The 15,313-nt window shown below is 44.4% G+C and overlaps 1 protein-coding gene across 1 annotated transcript in view; it reads left to right on the top strand.

The window, feature by feature from the left end:
* Positions 1 to 15,313, top strand: part of LOC127673836 (low-density lipoprotein receptor-related protein 11-like) — a 223,230-nt gene that overhangs the window by 122,312 nt on the left and 85,605 nt on the right. The window lies entirely within an intron of this gene.

Here is a 15,313-nt window from a genome sequence, read left to right as displayed (position 1 = left end):
CCCAAAGCGCATGTCCAGGCCTGCTGTATCAATTCCACATGCTATCATGGTACCAACTTGTCTTAGTTAGGGTTACTCTTGTGTGATAAAACGTCATGACCCAAGGGACTTGGGAAGGAAAGGGTTTATGTGGCTTACACTTTCAAATCACTGTTTGTCCTTTGACAGAAGTCAAGACAGGACTCAAACAGGGCAGGAACTTGGAGGCAGGAGCTGGTGCAGAGACCATAGTTTGGAGCTGGTTACTAGATTTCTCCTCATGGCTTGCTTAGCCTGTTCCCTTATAGAAAAGGACCACCATAATGGACTCTGCCTGCCCCCATTGATCAGTAGTTAAAAAAAAATGCTCTAGTCTTCCAGTCTGAAAGTAATTATCTCTCTACCCCAGCAGAGAAGTCTCAAAGTCATCGCCAAGCAGGAACCTGACATATCATGACCCCTGACTAACAAAAGGTGATTTAGAGCTTCAGGCCAATAGGCCACTTCTCAGACAGATCCTGTTCTGGGGTCAAAATCCATGACTGTATGTAACATGGAGCATAGGAAGACAGAGAGAGTTAATGGGCAGTTCTATTATCTGTATGAAAATACCTTTGCAGTTGTTCTGGGGATGAATAGAGGGTAAGTGTCTCTGCCTGTGTCATGGCGGGAGTACGTGCAAGTGAGGTGCTCAGAAGTTTGTTTCAGTTCTCATGGTCTGAGAAGAAGATAGTTTATTGAACTGGAAGTCAGACTCTCAACAGGTCAGTATTGGTTGCTGTAAAGATGCTCAGTGGGTAAAGACATTTGTTCTGCCGACATGAGGAGCACAGTTCCCAACACTAGTACCCAGTGGGACACCTATTACAAATCCCTTGCAGAACAACCCTACCAAGGACCAGAGGAAAACTAAGCCTACTCCTTACCTCCATGGGTACAAAATTTCCCCTTCACATATATACAAATGTAAATAATAAACAATATGAAGATGAGTCCCACAGGGACAAAGACTTTCTCATACTGAAAGTGGCTGGTAGGTGGGAGCGGGATGGGTGATGTAAGCTGGGTGATATCTGGGGCCCTTGATGTTGATCCTCTAAAAAAATTAAGAAATTTCCGGATAAAGTTAAAAATGCACCTCCATCAGCACCTTCTCTCTCCAGGCAGCCAGAGGGACTCCTGTGTAATAAATATTTTACAAAGACTTGAGCAGAGAGAGGATTGGTAGTTGTATATTTGAAGTCATTGCAGAAATTATTTCATTACAAAGAAAAGTTAATGTGCATCAAACAATTTGATTTATATCCTGTGGAAAGAATTTTCGGGATGTTGGGAAAATCGGTGATGTTCAAATTGGTGATGGTGCCAGAGAAAGATAATGAAGACCTTCAAAGTGATGGTGGAGTTGGTAGAAGGGCAGCTATACCTGAGGATAAGAAGGCTGGAAGTTTACAGTGATGCACACAGACTTGGGGCTCATTAGCAGGCCATGTGAAGCCTGAACTACTGGTTAATAGGGAATGAGAAACACTGTGGTGTGATGTAGAATGAGAAATCCTTACGGTCATCACTGACTCTCCAAAGAGGAACGCTACCAAGAAATCACTCACTCAGTCTATCAAATTAGATTAAGTGTTTTCTAATAATATAGGTAACATCTACTTGGCTTTTCCTTGTGCTACTTGAAGAATTCGTAGAGCCACTGACTGTATTCTGCTATGGAGATGTTCATATCTTTTCTTAGGCCTAAATCATTCTTCCACTCATGATATCCCCTGGTACAAGATTAATCAGTGTTCAGGTCATAGTCCTTGTGTTCAAGATGAAGGAATAGTTTCCACTGATGTTGAATAGCCAGGAGGCACCAATGATTTGTCCTTGGCTGTGCTGAGAAACCGTGGTGACCTATAAAGGGGATAACCTGTAAGTCACAGACAAAACCATCATTCTTCACTTGTGATCCATCCATGACCTCCTCAAAGGTAAAGTCTTTCCCCCACAAGCTTATGTGTCCATTTTGTTGCCACACAACTTGCTTTTGTTACCCATTGTGTACCCTGTGCATGCAAGGCTCAGCTCCTTCACACAGTACATTCACAATCGCATTCCCACGTGCACTCTGCCCTTCCACCCCTTGCCAATGTCTCTTCCTCCGTACTCTATCCCATACTTACCATTGCTCCTGGAGGTGTCCACTTTGATGTTAGCCAACTTCTTTCTGAACTTCTGCACCAAGTGTTCCAACCGTTGGGTCAAACACGTCTATACTCAAGTGGCACTTGCCATCTTCCCCAGATTGCCCAAAGGTGTGGACTTGTCTTCTTTATCAAACCTAAGGAAAGTCATTCCATCCGCTGAGCACTGTCCTTCACACCAGGGATATCCAGGGGTGGTGTGTGCCTTCACAATGAAGATGCAAGTAAGAGAGTGTGCATCTGTTTCTGAGAGAAACATGCAGGTGAGTTCCAAAGTGGGAGCAGACCATGTTCCTGTCACTCCAAGAATCCTTCTGAAGTGCAAAAGGACAGGAAGACAAATCACTATTCAAGATGTCCACCAACTCTATATCCTTAATTCTGTGTCAATTTGACTGTCTTATGTTGGTGGGACCTCACAGATGCCAACCATGTCAGCAGGATGATTTATCACACAACTTTTAGTCACCTTTACCAAGTGTTGACGTAATAAAATCTATCAAGAAGAAGATAGGGATTTAAAACCAGTCTGGGTTACAGAATGTTATCCTGTTATCCTTCCTCTCAGTCAGTCATAGCAATTGAAAAGAATTTAAAAGGCAGCATGTATGGGTGTGTGTGTGTGTCCGTGTCCTGCTGGATGATAGGAAGGGAAGTTAAGGGCTGAGTCAGCAGAGAAAGCTGGAGAGGTTGTGGATCTGCAGGTTGGCGAGGATTACATACCTGTAGAGTAGACTAGACTAGGAAGCAAGCCTGCTGTAATGCCCTGCTTTCCTCGAGATCCTGCATATTCCACAGAAGTGTTTTTTTTTTTTTCTTTATATTTTCTCTCAGTGGTCAGGGAGGGGAAACGGTAGGCTGCTTGCTGTCTGTTGCCCAGAGACATGAAAGAAACAGACCTGTGGCGTGAGGGAAAGGTCTCTAACTGGGGCCATTATGGCCAAGCAGGAATCAGGCTCCTCGTCGCAGGCCCCTGTGTCCAGGGTCAGGAGTCCGATCACCTCTATGCACCACCAGGCATCCACACAGGTAGCACAGTAGAGCAACTGAGTGGAGCACAGAGCCTGGGTGCAGTGATTGAGCTTGGGGCCTCCTTCCCAGGCCATGGCTCTTTTCCTCAGCCTGCACTGATACCTGAGCTGACTTGAGCTGCCAAGAAAAAGCAAGGCTCACATAGCTCTGGCTCAAAGAGAAACTTGCCCTCCATTCAGACTATCTATCTGGCTTGTCCCACAACAAACTCCTCCTCTACTCTCCCCTCTTCTGCCTAGACAGTCCTCACTTCCACCCCAGCCAGTGTCTCCTGCCATCCCTGTTTGGAGTCTCAGTTTGTCTTTCTAAATCTATCCAAGGCCACTGCACTCCACTTGTCTCTGGTCCCCCATTCAGGGAGACCTTTGTCTTCTTTCTTCCCACACTGCCAGGGTCAATTCTCTGCAACCAACCCCGGTGCTAGGGCAGCACAAATGCATAAGGGATCCTGAAAGACAGAGAAGAGTATGTCTGCTGTGCAGGCCCCTTGCTCCACCTCCCAGCAGCAGAGAGGAGAGAAGGCTGGTTGTGTGGATTCCTCCTACTTTCCTTTTCTGCATCCTGTCTCCCAGCTTCAGATGAAACACAGATTAAAGGCGGTGAAATGATGCACCGAGTGTTTGTTGCCTCTGCGTCATTCTGGTACCCTTGCCTCTCCAGCTGCAAGCAACTCTAGACAAAGTAAAGTTTCAGTTCTTTGTTTTTCAGATGTTCCCACAATCCAAGGGAAACACCATGTAAATACAATCATCTCCTGTGCCCTTTGAGTTTGCTGCTAGAGTTCTCCTGTGTTTGAGTAATTTCTTGTGTGCCATTCAGTTTTCAGGTCCAGCTGTTAGTTGTGACTATGATAGGTTTGTCTTTCCCGCTTTGATACAATTTTGTGCTATGTATATATGTGTATATACTGTATATATAAATATGTAGGACTACATATATATACATATATTCACATGATAAAGTCTCCCAAAGAGGGTTAATTAAATAGATTATATGAAAACAGGAGACCGCCTGGGTTTTGTTCTGCTTTCAATTCATAAGACATTAACAAATGTCACAAAATTGTTATTAGTTGGACCTTATACAATCTCCACCTAACACGAATCTCATACACATGTTGTCACCAGATGATTTAAGTTACATGTTAAATGCAGGTGCCCACCTAGAACAGACAGCCCTCTACACTTGGAGATCCTACCTGTGGGTGCTGGCAACTATTTGAATCTTGGTCCTCTGCAAGAGCAGTCAGTGTCCTTAAATGCGGAGCCATCTCTCCAACCCCTATATTATCAGGTGAAATGAATTCATTAACTAAATTGTTCTTCAGGATGGCTTAGTCTAACTGTGTAGAGAAGAACTAAGTTTATGTCCTAAGTCTTTTGAGTTTTCTATTAGAATGCTTGTAGACTTGTATGTGATTAATTTTGCTGTGTGATTTTTTTTAATTTCATGTTTGTTGTTGATATTTTCTTATCATCTTTATTAAACTTCAAATTATTGTTTTTCCCCACACATTTCTCAAATCTAGGACTGCATAATATTAATTATATACCCTCCTTACTAATATATACACACACACTTGGTAACATTTTCCAGCTCCCTTCATAGTTGTGTACTCTTAAAATACATTGAAGTGCTCCCTAGAGTATCAGAATTTTTCTTTGTATGGAAAATCGACCCTGGAATTATGATTATGATACAAGAAGAAGTCATCAAAAACCAGGGCGAGAGACAAACCTATTATGGCACATGTCCTTTTAAGAGAGAAAAAACAGCACACACCTATCTTAAAACAACCAATGTATGAGTCTGAGTGAGGTGGCTATAAACTGAGGCAGCTGAAGATTACTTGCTACCACTAGAACAGAGGCAGGGGCAAGCAAGGATTTCTCCAAAGCCTTAAGAGTGCACCTTTCCTCATCTCTGTTGGTTAATTTTGGTTGGAAGTCTAATTTGTTAGAATAGGTTCATCAGCTTGCTCCTTAGATCCATTTTCTGAGAATATCTTTGTCCAAAATATTCTCTGAGGTAATGTCTATCTTTAATGCTGAGGTACACAGCTGAAGAATGTTTTCACATCCATTCTGCTAGCCTGTGTCTTTGTATTGGGGAATTTAGTCAGTTGATATTTGGAGATAGTAATGTCTAATGATTGCTGATTCCTGTTATTTTATTGTCAGTGGTGGTAGTGTGTGTGAGTGTGTGTGTGTGTGTGTGTGTGTGTGTGTGTGGTCTGTGTTTCCTATCTTTTGGTTTCCTAGTGCGAGATTATTTATTTCCTGCTTCTTCATGGGTATAGCAAACCTCGGAGGTTGGAGGGCTTATTTGTATCTCTGTACTTCTGCTTTCTGGTTAAATATTATTTAAAGTTGACTTAGTCATGGGATAGCTTGTGTTCTTCATCTATGGTGACTGAAAGTTTTGGTGGGTATAGTAGTCTGTGCTTGTACCTATGGCCTCTTAGAGTTTGCAGCAGTGAAATGACACACCCAGTGTTTGTGGTATCTGAGTCACCTCAGGGCCCTCCCCTTACACAGTGGCTTGGAAACTTGCTACTAAGAACTCAGAAAAAACAACCTAAATGCCGCCCCACCCATATTTAGGTTAACTTCTGGTGTGTGGTTTGATTATTCACTTTGTTTGGGATTTTTCTCCAGTGATACAGCTAACTATTAAACACAGCCAACACTATGTCCTCTGAGTCTCCTGCTGGAGTTCTTGTAAGAGTTTTCTGGAAATTTCTGGTGGGCCAATTGTTCTTCAGGTGCAGTCGACTATGAATTGATATGTTTTCTTTCTCTTTTGGACACCGTTTTGTGCTATACATGTTTACATGAAAAAATCTCCCAAAGAGAGCAAATTTCTGTTGACTATATGAAGACAAGAGACTATGTGAGTTTTCTTCTGCTTTCAATTCATAAGACATAAACAAATGCCACAAATTGGCTATTATTGATTGGATCTTATACAAACTCTACCTAACACAAAACTACCACAGTGTTACCAGGTGATTCACCTGTGTCTTAAAGGCAGAGAGGATCCTCTGCGGCTGTCATTCCATGTGGTTGTGAACCACCTGTGGGTGCTGGGAATTAATTGAATCCTAGTCCTCCGCAAGAGTAGCCAGATTCTTCAGCTACTGTTGGCCAGACACCACAGACTCTTAGTTAGCACTAATGGCTTGGTTAGGTCTTTGCTTCCCTCTGAAACTTGACAAGTCAGACCTCTGTCATCTGCACTGCACTCAATCGTCTCCTCCAAGCTATTACAGAGAAACTCACTGGGCTCTCAGCACTCAGTGACCTTCCTAGGCCATGTTTCAAGGCCTAGACTGTATTCTCTATTTTTCCAGAATACATTGTCCTCGGAATACAAGTCCTTCCCACAGTACAGCATGAGGTCTGTAGCAGCAGTACCCTGTAATCCTGTACCAATTCCTCTCCTAGGTACGGTTACTATTGCTATGATGAAACACCATGAACAAAATCAATTTGTGAAGAAAAGGTTTATTTGTCTTAGAGTTGTACATCTTAGTCTATCACTGAAGGAAGTCAGGACAGGACCCTTAGCAGAAACTTCATCAGAGGCCATGAGGGGTACCACTTAATGCTTGCTCAGTCTGCCTTCTTATTGAACCAAGAACCACCATCCCAAAGATGGCCCCACCCGCAATGGGAAGGGCCCTCCCATATCAATCATTAAGGTAGTAAATGCCTGTGGAATTGCCTACAGTCCAGTGTCATGGAAGTCCAATCCATTCTGATAACTCCAGCATGTGTGAAGTTGACATCCAATAGCCAGCACACCCTCAGAGCTATCTTGCTGTCTGGGGTGTCCTGCATCCACTCCTCTGCAAGGCTCAGGCCACTGGGGGAAGCAGAATGCAGGAGTCTTGACTGTGCTTACCCCATGCTGGTGCCAGTTGGGCTCAGGACCCTGCTCCAGTGGTGGGGGAGCACAGTCTGAGGTCTCGGGGAGCACCGCAGCTGGTTTGTGGGTTCCCAGGCCTGCAAGGAGGCCAGGGCCCTCAGGTTCTCACACTGTTGGGCACCCGGGTGCCTCCGGGAGCCTCAGAAGAGTTGAGAATGGAGTCGGGGCCTGAGGTCTGGATCTAGCTGAAGGCTGAAGGGGGAAAGAGGGGAGGAGAGTTCCAGCTGGGCCCTATAGGGAAGAGAGTCCTTGGATTGTTCATTGGTGGCTTGGCCTGACGGACACCTTGACTGGGAGTGCTGAGAGGCCTCCTGCATGGTTTTCAGGTATTTATTGTCCATGGCGATGAGTAAAACAGTACCCCACTCTTTCAGGGCAGGCCTGGGGTTAAATACCTTTTGCAGCCAGGCAGTGGTGGCACATGCCTTTAATCCCAGCACATGGGAGGCAGAGGCAGGCGGATTTCTGAGTTCTAGGCCAGCCTGGTCTACACAGTGAGTTCCAGGACAGCCAGGGCTACACAGAGAAACCCTGTCTCAGGAAAAAAAAAGTACCTTTTGCAGGGAGGAGTATCTGGGAAGGGGAGGTTATTGACTAAGCCTCCAGGCCTTTAGGTACCTCATTAAAATGGAGATCTGTCTTGAGGCTATGTGACCTGTGGTGACCTCCTCTACCTGTGGAGGGGCTTAGGGTGTTGACCTTACATGACTGATGGCCACAGGCCTATGGTACGCTGTGGACCTGTGCCAGAAGTCTCCTATCCAGGATCCTGGCAAAGCATCTACTGTCCCTGAGGGTCACCAAGGTTTCCAGCCTAGCTCATCCAGAAACCAGGCTGCATTTCACGGCCCTACATCTTGTAGTCTTTCAGGTTGCAAGTGTATAGAGTATCTCTCTGGTGTTGATCTGGTGGAACTATCTGTGCATTTCCTCTGCTGTGAGTGAGGCTGACTTCCAGGTTCACGATTTAGAATGTCCAGAAAGGAGGCACAGTTTGTGAGTAACAGTGGAGAGTCTGGGTCTGACCCCCTAATGAACACTTTCAGGTTCAGTGTTCTGTCTCAGGTAGGACTAACTCTGTCTCTTGGCCATAGTGCCTTCTAATTAACTCGATGAAGTTTTCTCAAAAACTGGCTAGATATAATGCTCAGTCTTTTCCAAAGAAAATACGTATTTCCTTTTTAACACATTTTTTTCTTTTGTACCCAATCTCACACTGTCTTGTTGATGGCATATCAGCTGTATCCTCAGTGACACCTCTGTGCTGTCAGGTAAGGATTCTGTGATCCTCTTAGCTAATCCTTCCTGGCTCTGTGACAGGATTCTCAGTTGTGAGAGAACTGCCCTTTGACCCCAGCAGATCCTACCACTAAACTCTGCTCAAACTCTGGCTCCTTTGCTACCAGCCCCCCTCTGATTGACACTTCTTTCCAGTCTCCCTCCCTCTGGCCTCCATTACTTTCCTCCCTCTCCTCAGCCTCAGCCTGCAGGGCCCTCTCACTCACTCCTTCCCCTGCCTAGGTGTGGGATTTCCCTCACCCTTGCTGCAGAACATTGTACCAGAACTGAGGGAACAATCTGAAGCTGTCCTCTCGCCCTCAGCACATTTCCTTATGATACAGAAGCCTTCTCTCTAACCTGAGTCTCCCTAAGAGCCTTCACTTTTCATTCTTTTACTTCACTGGGATCCTCTCCAGGTTCTGCATGACCTCTGTACCTGAAACAAGTTTGTGTCCAGTAAGGGTGCAGTTTGATGAAAACTAATTGTGGTGTATGTCCTTTGGATTTCCTATTACATTGCTAAGTGTTGCTTCTACTGACCCTTCTGCTGGGATGGGACGGTGTCCTCAGTCTCAGGAGTCCAGGCACCACACAGCTCTGAGGAGAGAAGGTGCCACAGTAGATAGGTATCCAGAGACATGCGAGCCCAGGAATCACACAGCTCTGAGGTGGTACAGTGTCCTAATGGAAGGGCAGTGTCCTGAGACTTGGGATCTTAGGAACCACACAGCTGCCAAATGAAGCCTCCTCAGCAGAGGCATTGCAGCTTCCAGGGGAAGGCATCCGCCACTGAGCTGAAGAGCTCAGGTGAAATGGAAACTTAATGGTTCTTTGGAAAGTCAGTTATGTTGGATGGTGTTTTGCTGGGGCGAACACGTGAACAGTGTCCTGAAGTGGACTCGGGTGAAAGACTAAGACATATTCATAAAGCAACATTTCACTAAAGCTATAGCAAACACATGAATGGTCACATGACAAAAGATTCTTTACGACCAACACACACGTCTGCCTTCCATTGCATAGTCGAGCTCCATTTGGTCGGCACTCTGTGGACTCAGGTTGGTGCACTCTGCGGACTCAGGTTGATTAGATGCATGCACTATGACAAGACCCATGCTGAGACAAGACCCTTGCTGGAGCAAGACACATAGACGACAAGTTATGGAGTGATGGAGACAGAGATTGGCTTGCTAGTACAGCCAGCTGTGCAACCCTGTGGGTCTCAACTCTTCACTGATCTTCCCTTCCCCTAGAGAGGCACTGTCAAGAACTTTTTCCCTGGTGCCTCTACAGGTCCCTCCTGTGACTTGAGCCAAGGCTGGGACCTGGCTGTCTCTGCTAGATTGTGTCACCGCTGCTGATTCCTGTTTGCTATTCCAGCTCTATGAAACTGGACTGCTGGTGTATCTGTAAATTGTGTGTGAGTGTATCGAGCTGCAGCTGCTAACCTGTGAACACAACTGCTGATCTCCAGACAACACATGAGAGTTGCACTAGGGAACCTTCCTAAACAGGTCTACTTTCCTGTATCCTTTCTCTTCCACTACCTCTGGTAGGTGATATGCTACAAGAGAGGTTAAAATGTTTAAGAACTATGTTTAAAAATAAAGTTTAAAAGAAAATAAAGTTACACTCAGGAGCCTCAGCCCGCTCCTTCTATTCACCTCTTGCCTTCTTCTCTTCATTGCTTCTTGCCCCCTTCTCATGATAGAGTCACACCAGGCAGCAACTTTCATAAAAGAGATTTATTAGCAGGGTCCAGGGTATGGAGGAACAATCCAGGAGTGTTTGCCTTTGTTCCTGGGAGGGAGTGGACAGCGGGGTAGGACCAAGGAAAGGGCATATATATGGTTTCTTGGGGACAGAGCTTTCTAGTTTGGAGGTGTCCGGGGTGAATACTGGTGAGATTTTAAGTCTTGATCTTGGAGGAGGCTCAGGGATTCATGGGTTTTCCTACTCAGGAATTGTTTGTTGCCTTTTGTTCAGACTTTTGACCTAAAATGAGCATGATCTGGGTACAGTCCTGTTGAGGGGCTAGAGATAATGTGTATGGCCCTTATAGAGGCTAGAGGGCCCTGGACAATTAGGGAGGTCAGAGGGAGGATCTGGCTGCTGGAGCTCCTCAGAAGGGGCCAGAGCACTTTCTTACCTGAAAGGCTTACAAAGTATACAAAGTACTAAAAGTTTACAATGTACACAAAGCTTACAAAGGGAGTCCACTCCAGGGAAAGCCACTTGAGTGGCAAAATAGCCAACAACTTCCATGTCTTCCTTCAAAGGGTAAGAGACACCGGATTCTGAAGACAAATGTGAATGACAAATGTCAGGCTGACAGAGTGACCCCAGATTTAGCTTACCCACACTCTTATGTGGTACTCTTCTGTTTATGAACTTTTTGTAAGGAAGAAACAAGGAAAGTCATGAATCAATTATCTTTCGAATAAATCTGTAGAGACACCAGGGAGATGTATTATGTCAATTTTGACGAATCTCAATTGGAAGCCAGGTGGTATCTGATAAAATTCTTAGCTTTGGGGTTGGTGGAATTTTGAGGGTCTCTTCATGCATCTTAAGAACATATCTAATAGTCACAAAAATGTTAGATCACAAGAGGACATAGGCAATAAACAGTTCCTAAGGGAACCAAAGACAGTCTAAGGAAATATGTCTGCGGACCTGTGTCATTCCAGCATCTCATATTACTGAGGATTACTCAGTAAATTAGCTTTTGTGGGTGCATGGCTTTCTAGGAACTCAGGTTCACACAGGCAGGGTTTTTCTGTCTTTTTGCATCCTGGCCCAGGTCTTTGCCTGTGCCTTTGATTTTATATAACTGTTCTCCACCTATAGATAGGTGCGATGTGGTATCTTTACATGATAATGTCCCTCAAAGGATTTAGCAAATTGGCTGATAAGTAAGCAAGAGAATAGGCGAGCTTAATTCAAAAGTCTTTTACTTCATAAGCTATAAGCAAATATAACACACTTGATTGTTTTCAATTTGTGAGAAGGAAAGGAAAAATCAGCATTATACAACCACTATGCCACCAGGTCTTGAACCTATGTGTGAAAAAGCACAGTAAGCGATGACAAGGGAACACTTGATCATATTGTGAATCTAAGCCAGATTTGTAAATTGGGACAAAACATGGGGAGGTTTGCTGTGTTCAGGGTTTTAATCCTCTAGGAAACCTAAATTACAGCAGCAACTTAATAAAGAAAGGAAGGAGTCCCCACCCCACCCGCACCCCCCCCCAAAAATCCTAATGTCAGGAAGCATTTCTGATGAATAGAATAGAACTTGTTGATAGGAAAGATTTGTAGGATAAAGTAATTTTACCCTAACGGATTTCTAAAGGACTGTAAAGAAGCAAAAGGTTCTGTAGGTTTGTAGCTATTAATTGAAAACTGTATGGTTTAAAAAGTAAAACTTATTTAATTACATGTATGGTTTGTCAGGATTATTGCTTGTAATTACTTCTGAGTTTCTCCAGCATTCACTTCATAACAATGGAGTCTTGTCACAGTGAAGATGGATTTAGAATCTGTTTTGTCCATATTTATTCATTACAAGTGTCTAATCTGTTCATGTTGTGACACAAAGTGATCTTCTAACACATTCTTGCAGACTATACAATCCAGTACTGCAAAATATATTTGCAAAACTGCCTCAAAATACTTTTTGGAAGTTTCTGTATTTGATTTGGCCACATTCACAGGTGTCTTGCAGTGTGACTGTGAAGGTTATGCAACAGACTAAAACCACTATTTCTTCTTCAAGACTGGTGTGTCTGAATTTCTGAGTTTTCAATAACTACAACTAAAGGCCTAAAGCAATGAGGATCAAGGGCTGGGCTGAAATCCAGGGTTTTCCCCTTCACCTCCAGGTTGGTTGTCTCAGCAGAGAGGACAGTGGCATAGCTCTAAAAGGACAGGACAGCTTCAGAGAGGATATGAAGACCCCAGCGATCCAGTTTTGGTTCATTTCACAGAGAAATAACCTTGTCCAGAATAGAATCAGTAAAGGAAAACTAAACACAAGGATTCCCTGAAACCCTCCTACACCCCTGAAAGTAATTGCTAAGGAGATATAACTGCCAACAACACAAGGAAGCTGGTGCCATCTACATAGTCTTAAAAACCCACCCCAAAAATATAGGTACAGATAATATAAACTTAAAACCTACCAGCTGCAACCAGGATTCTTGTCAGGACCTGGTTCAACTGGGAGAACTGATGCGCCTAACTCCCTCCACATTCTAATTAATTTCATCCGTGACCCTGACTGATTCCCAATTCTAAATCTACCAACCCTCAAGATGTCTATACAGCAGACTTTTCTCCATATCCACCCCTCCCTAGATGCAGAGACCCTTGTGTGTCAGTAATGATTGAGACAGATTCTCAAGGCTGTCACTGAATACTAGGAGAAGTACAGCTCACACTCTGACTCCACAGTTGCAGGACATTCTCCAGTTATTACACCCAGGTCTTAAATTTCTCCTAAATTTCTTCCATAAGATGCAAGGCCATGGGAGATGTCTCAGCTCCTGTCAGGTCTTACTCATCCCTCCAACTGCAGTCATGATAAGGCCAGTCACTGTGGGATCATCTGAGGGAAGAGCTCTTCACCTGCAAAGTTTTTATGGGTTCCTGGGAGTGTTGGGGAAATATTTACTCATTCTTTCAGGGACAATTCATCATTCTTGCTCACAACCTATTTCTGGATTTAAATCTGCGGTGACTCTGACTGCTCTTACTTACTCTTGCAGAATTACTTATATACTCTAGATTAGAAGCCACTAAGATGGAGATAGCATTGTCATAGGGCTTTCTATCACTACCATCCACACCAACACCAATCTGTTGGCACCAAGGAACACTTGACCTCTCAGTGATATCAAAGTCTGACCTCCAACCTCATGCAACAACTCCCCTTCCCCTCTCCAAAATGAAGCCCAATCCCTTCCTAAGTTTTATGGACTTATGACCCTATGAGCTCAGCATCCCCACACAGGGCTCTCAATATTCATTCTCAGCAACAGAGCCCTCCCAAGAGGAAAGCATCTGCATCATTTATCCATGACATGATCTGCCCATCTGTCAGGGCAGCAATACAGACACAAAGACTCCCTCCCTTGTGAATAAAATCAAAATATTCTCCTTTAATAACCAGAGTCTAATGCTTAGAGTCTAAATCAGTTCCTCCTGATACCTCACACAATTAGAAGGCGAATCCTAACCAATCCTGGAACCAAAGGACAATGGTAGAATGGTGGTTGTTTGAAATTTATTGTCTAAGAAGACATGCCTTGTTACCTTCTTATCTATTCAAATACAAACATAAAAATGGCCCAAAAGACAAGGCCAGGAAATATCTCATAACTAGTATTTTAAAAACCCCATTTCCTCTCAGGAACATCACCTCTGGAGAAGTCACTAGCTGTGTTTTGCTACACAGTGTGTATCTTTTGTGTGTGTGTGCATACACATGTGTGTATATACATATACTCATACTATGGAGACTACCTTTGGGTGTCACTCCTCAGGACACCAAGTACACTGTGTTTTGAGTCAATCTATACTGAAACTCTCCAGCTCAATTACTTTGGCTGACGAAGAAGCCCCAGAGATTCACTTCTCTCTCTCTGCCCCCTGCGCTGCATTGCAAGCTTGTGCCCCCACAGTGTGCATGGGTTCTGAGGAGGGAACTCAGGTCCTCAAGCTTGTGAGGGGCAAGCACTATGGCTGAGTTGGCTCCTTGTACCTTATTCCTCACTGAAATGTCCGTATCCTTTTCGGCCACTGAATGTAACATTTCTATGCCCAGGCCAGGCCCCTTTGTAGTTCCCAGAAAGTCAGAGCCATCAAGTCTAAGCCTGTTAGCATCATCTGTGGTCCTGTGGGTCCCTAGAGGCAACACTCAGGATTTACCTTTTCTTACTCTGTTACTCATGTTTCTTACCAAGCTACCAATCATCTTAGTTTCCTTTCACACACAATAATTCATACTATACTATAATAATATAGCCATCATATATATAAAGGATGTGTGATCTGAGGTTTGCTCACTGTTCCTGCTTTATGACTTAATTTTCCTAACCCACTCTCCCTGAGAGCCTGATGGAAGGCTCCCCTGTTCCTAACACCTTTGTCAGATCTCACCCTGAACAGTGTGAGGTTACACTGTGGTGTGCGGCAGGCATTGGGTCAGCACAGCAAGCTTAGATTCTGTTGACCAAAGATCCTGGGGTCCTGCACCTCACCTCTGCAGCTCACTCTGTCCTGAACTGAGGATGAGGGTTTGGTAGGGATGCTGAATTTTCTTTCTATCATTAGACGTTGTATTTGTTTGAACAAAAATGGTGCATTTCCAATTTCTTTGCCAATGGCCTGTTTATTCGCTGGATGGTTATAATACTGTGAGCGAAATCCTGAGTGAGCTATGCCAGAAAAAGAGATGCTCACAAGTATGTCTTCATTTACCAGCTCCATCCAATTCACTGCTGTTATTGCCACGTTGTCCTGATTACCTCTGACAACTGGTCAACACCTTGCCCTATTACTCCAGTCTTAAATACTATAGAAACTCTCAGATCACACATTGTACACCACACAGTTATCTTATGTACTTAGATCACAGAACGGCATTAAACAGTGAACAAGTTGACTTTAGAGTTCACGGAGACCAGACTGGAGGCAGAGACAGAGGATCCTAGTCCCACAGACAGGCTCCATGCAGGTGGTTAGAGCAGCTGTTAAGGAAGGCAGTGGAGAGCTGCAGGGCTGCAGGGCTGCACCAGGCCTCAGGACTGAGTGAACTGCAGAGGAGAGGTGCAGGACCCCAGGATCCAGCAACTGAGATGCAGACCCACATTAGCATGGAGCAGCAGATG

This window comes from Apodemus sylvaticus, chromosome 23 (genome assembly GCF_947179515.1).
Source record: "Apodemus sylvaticus chromosome 23, mApoSyl1.1, whole genome shotgun sequence".
In the NCBI taxonomy this organism is placed as follows: Eukaryota; Metazoa; Chordata; class Mammalia; order Rodentia; family Muridae; genus Apodemus; species Apodemus sylvaticus.
This window is presented reverse-complemented; position numbering and strand designations above follow the sequence as displayed.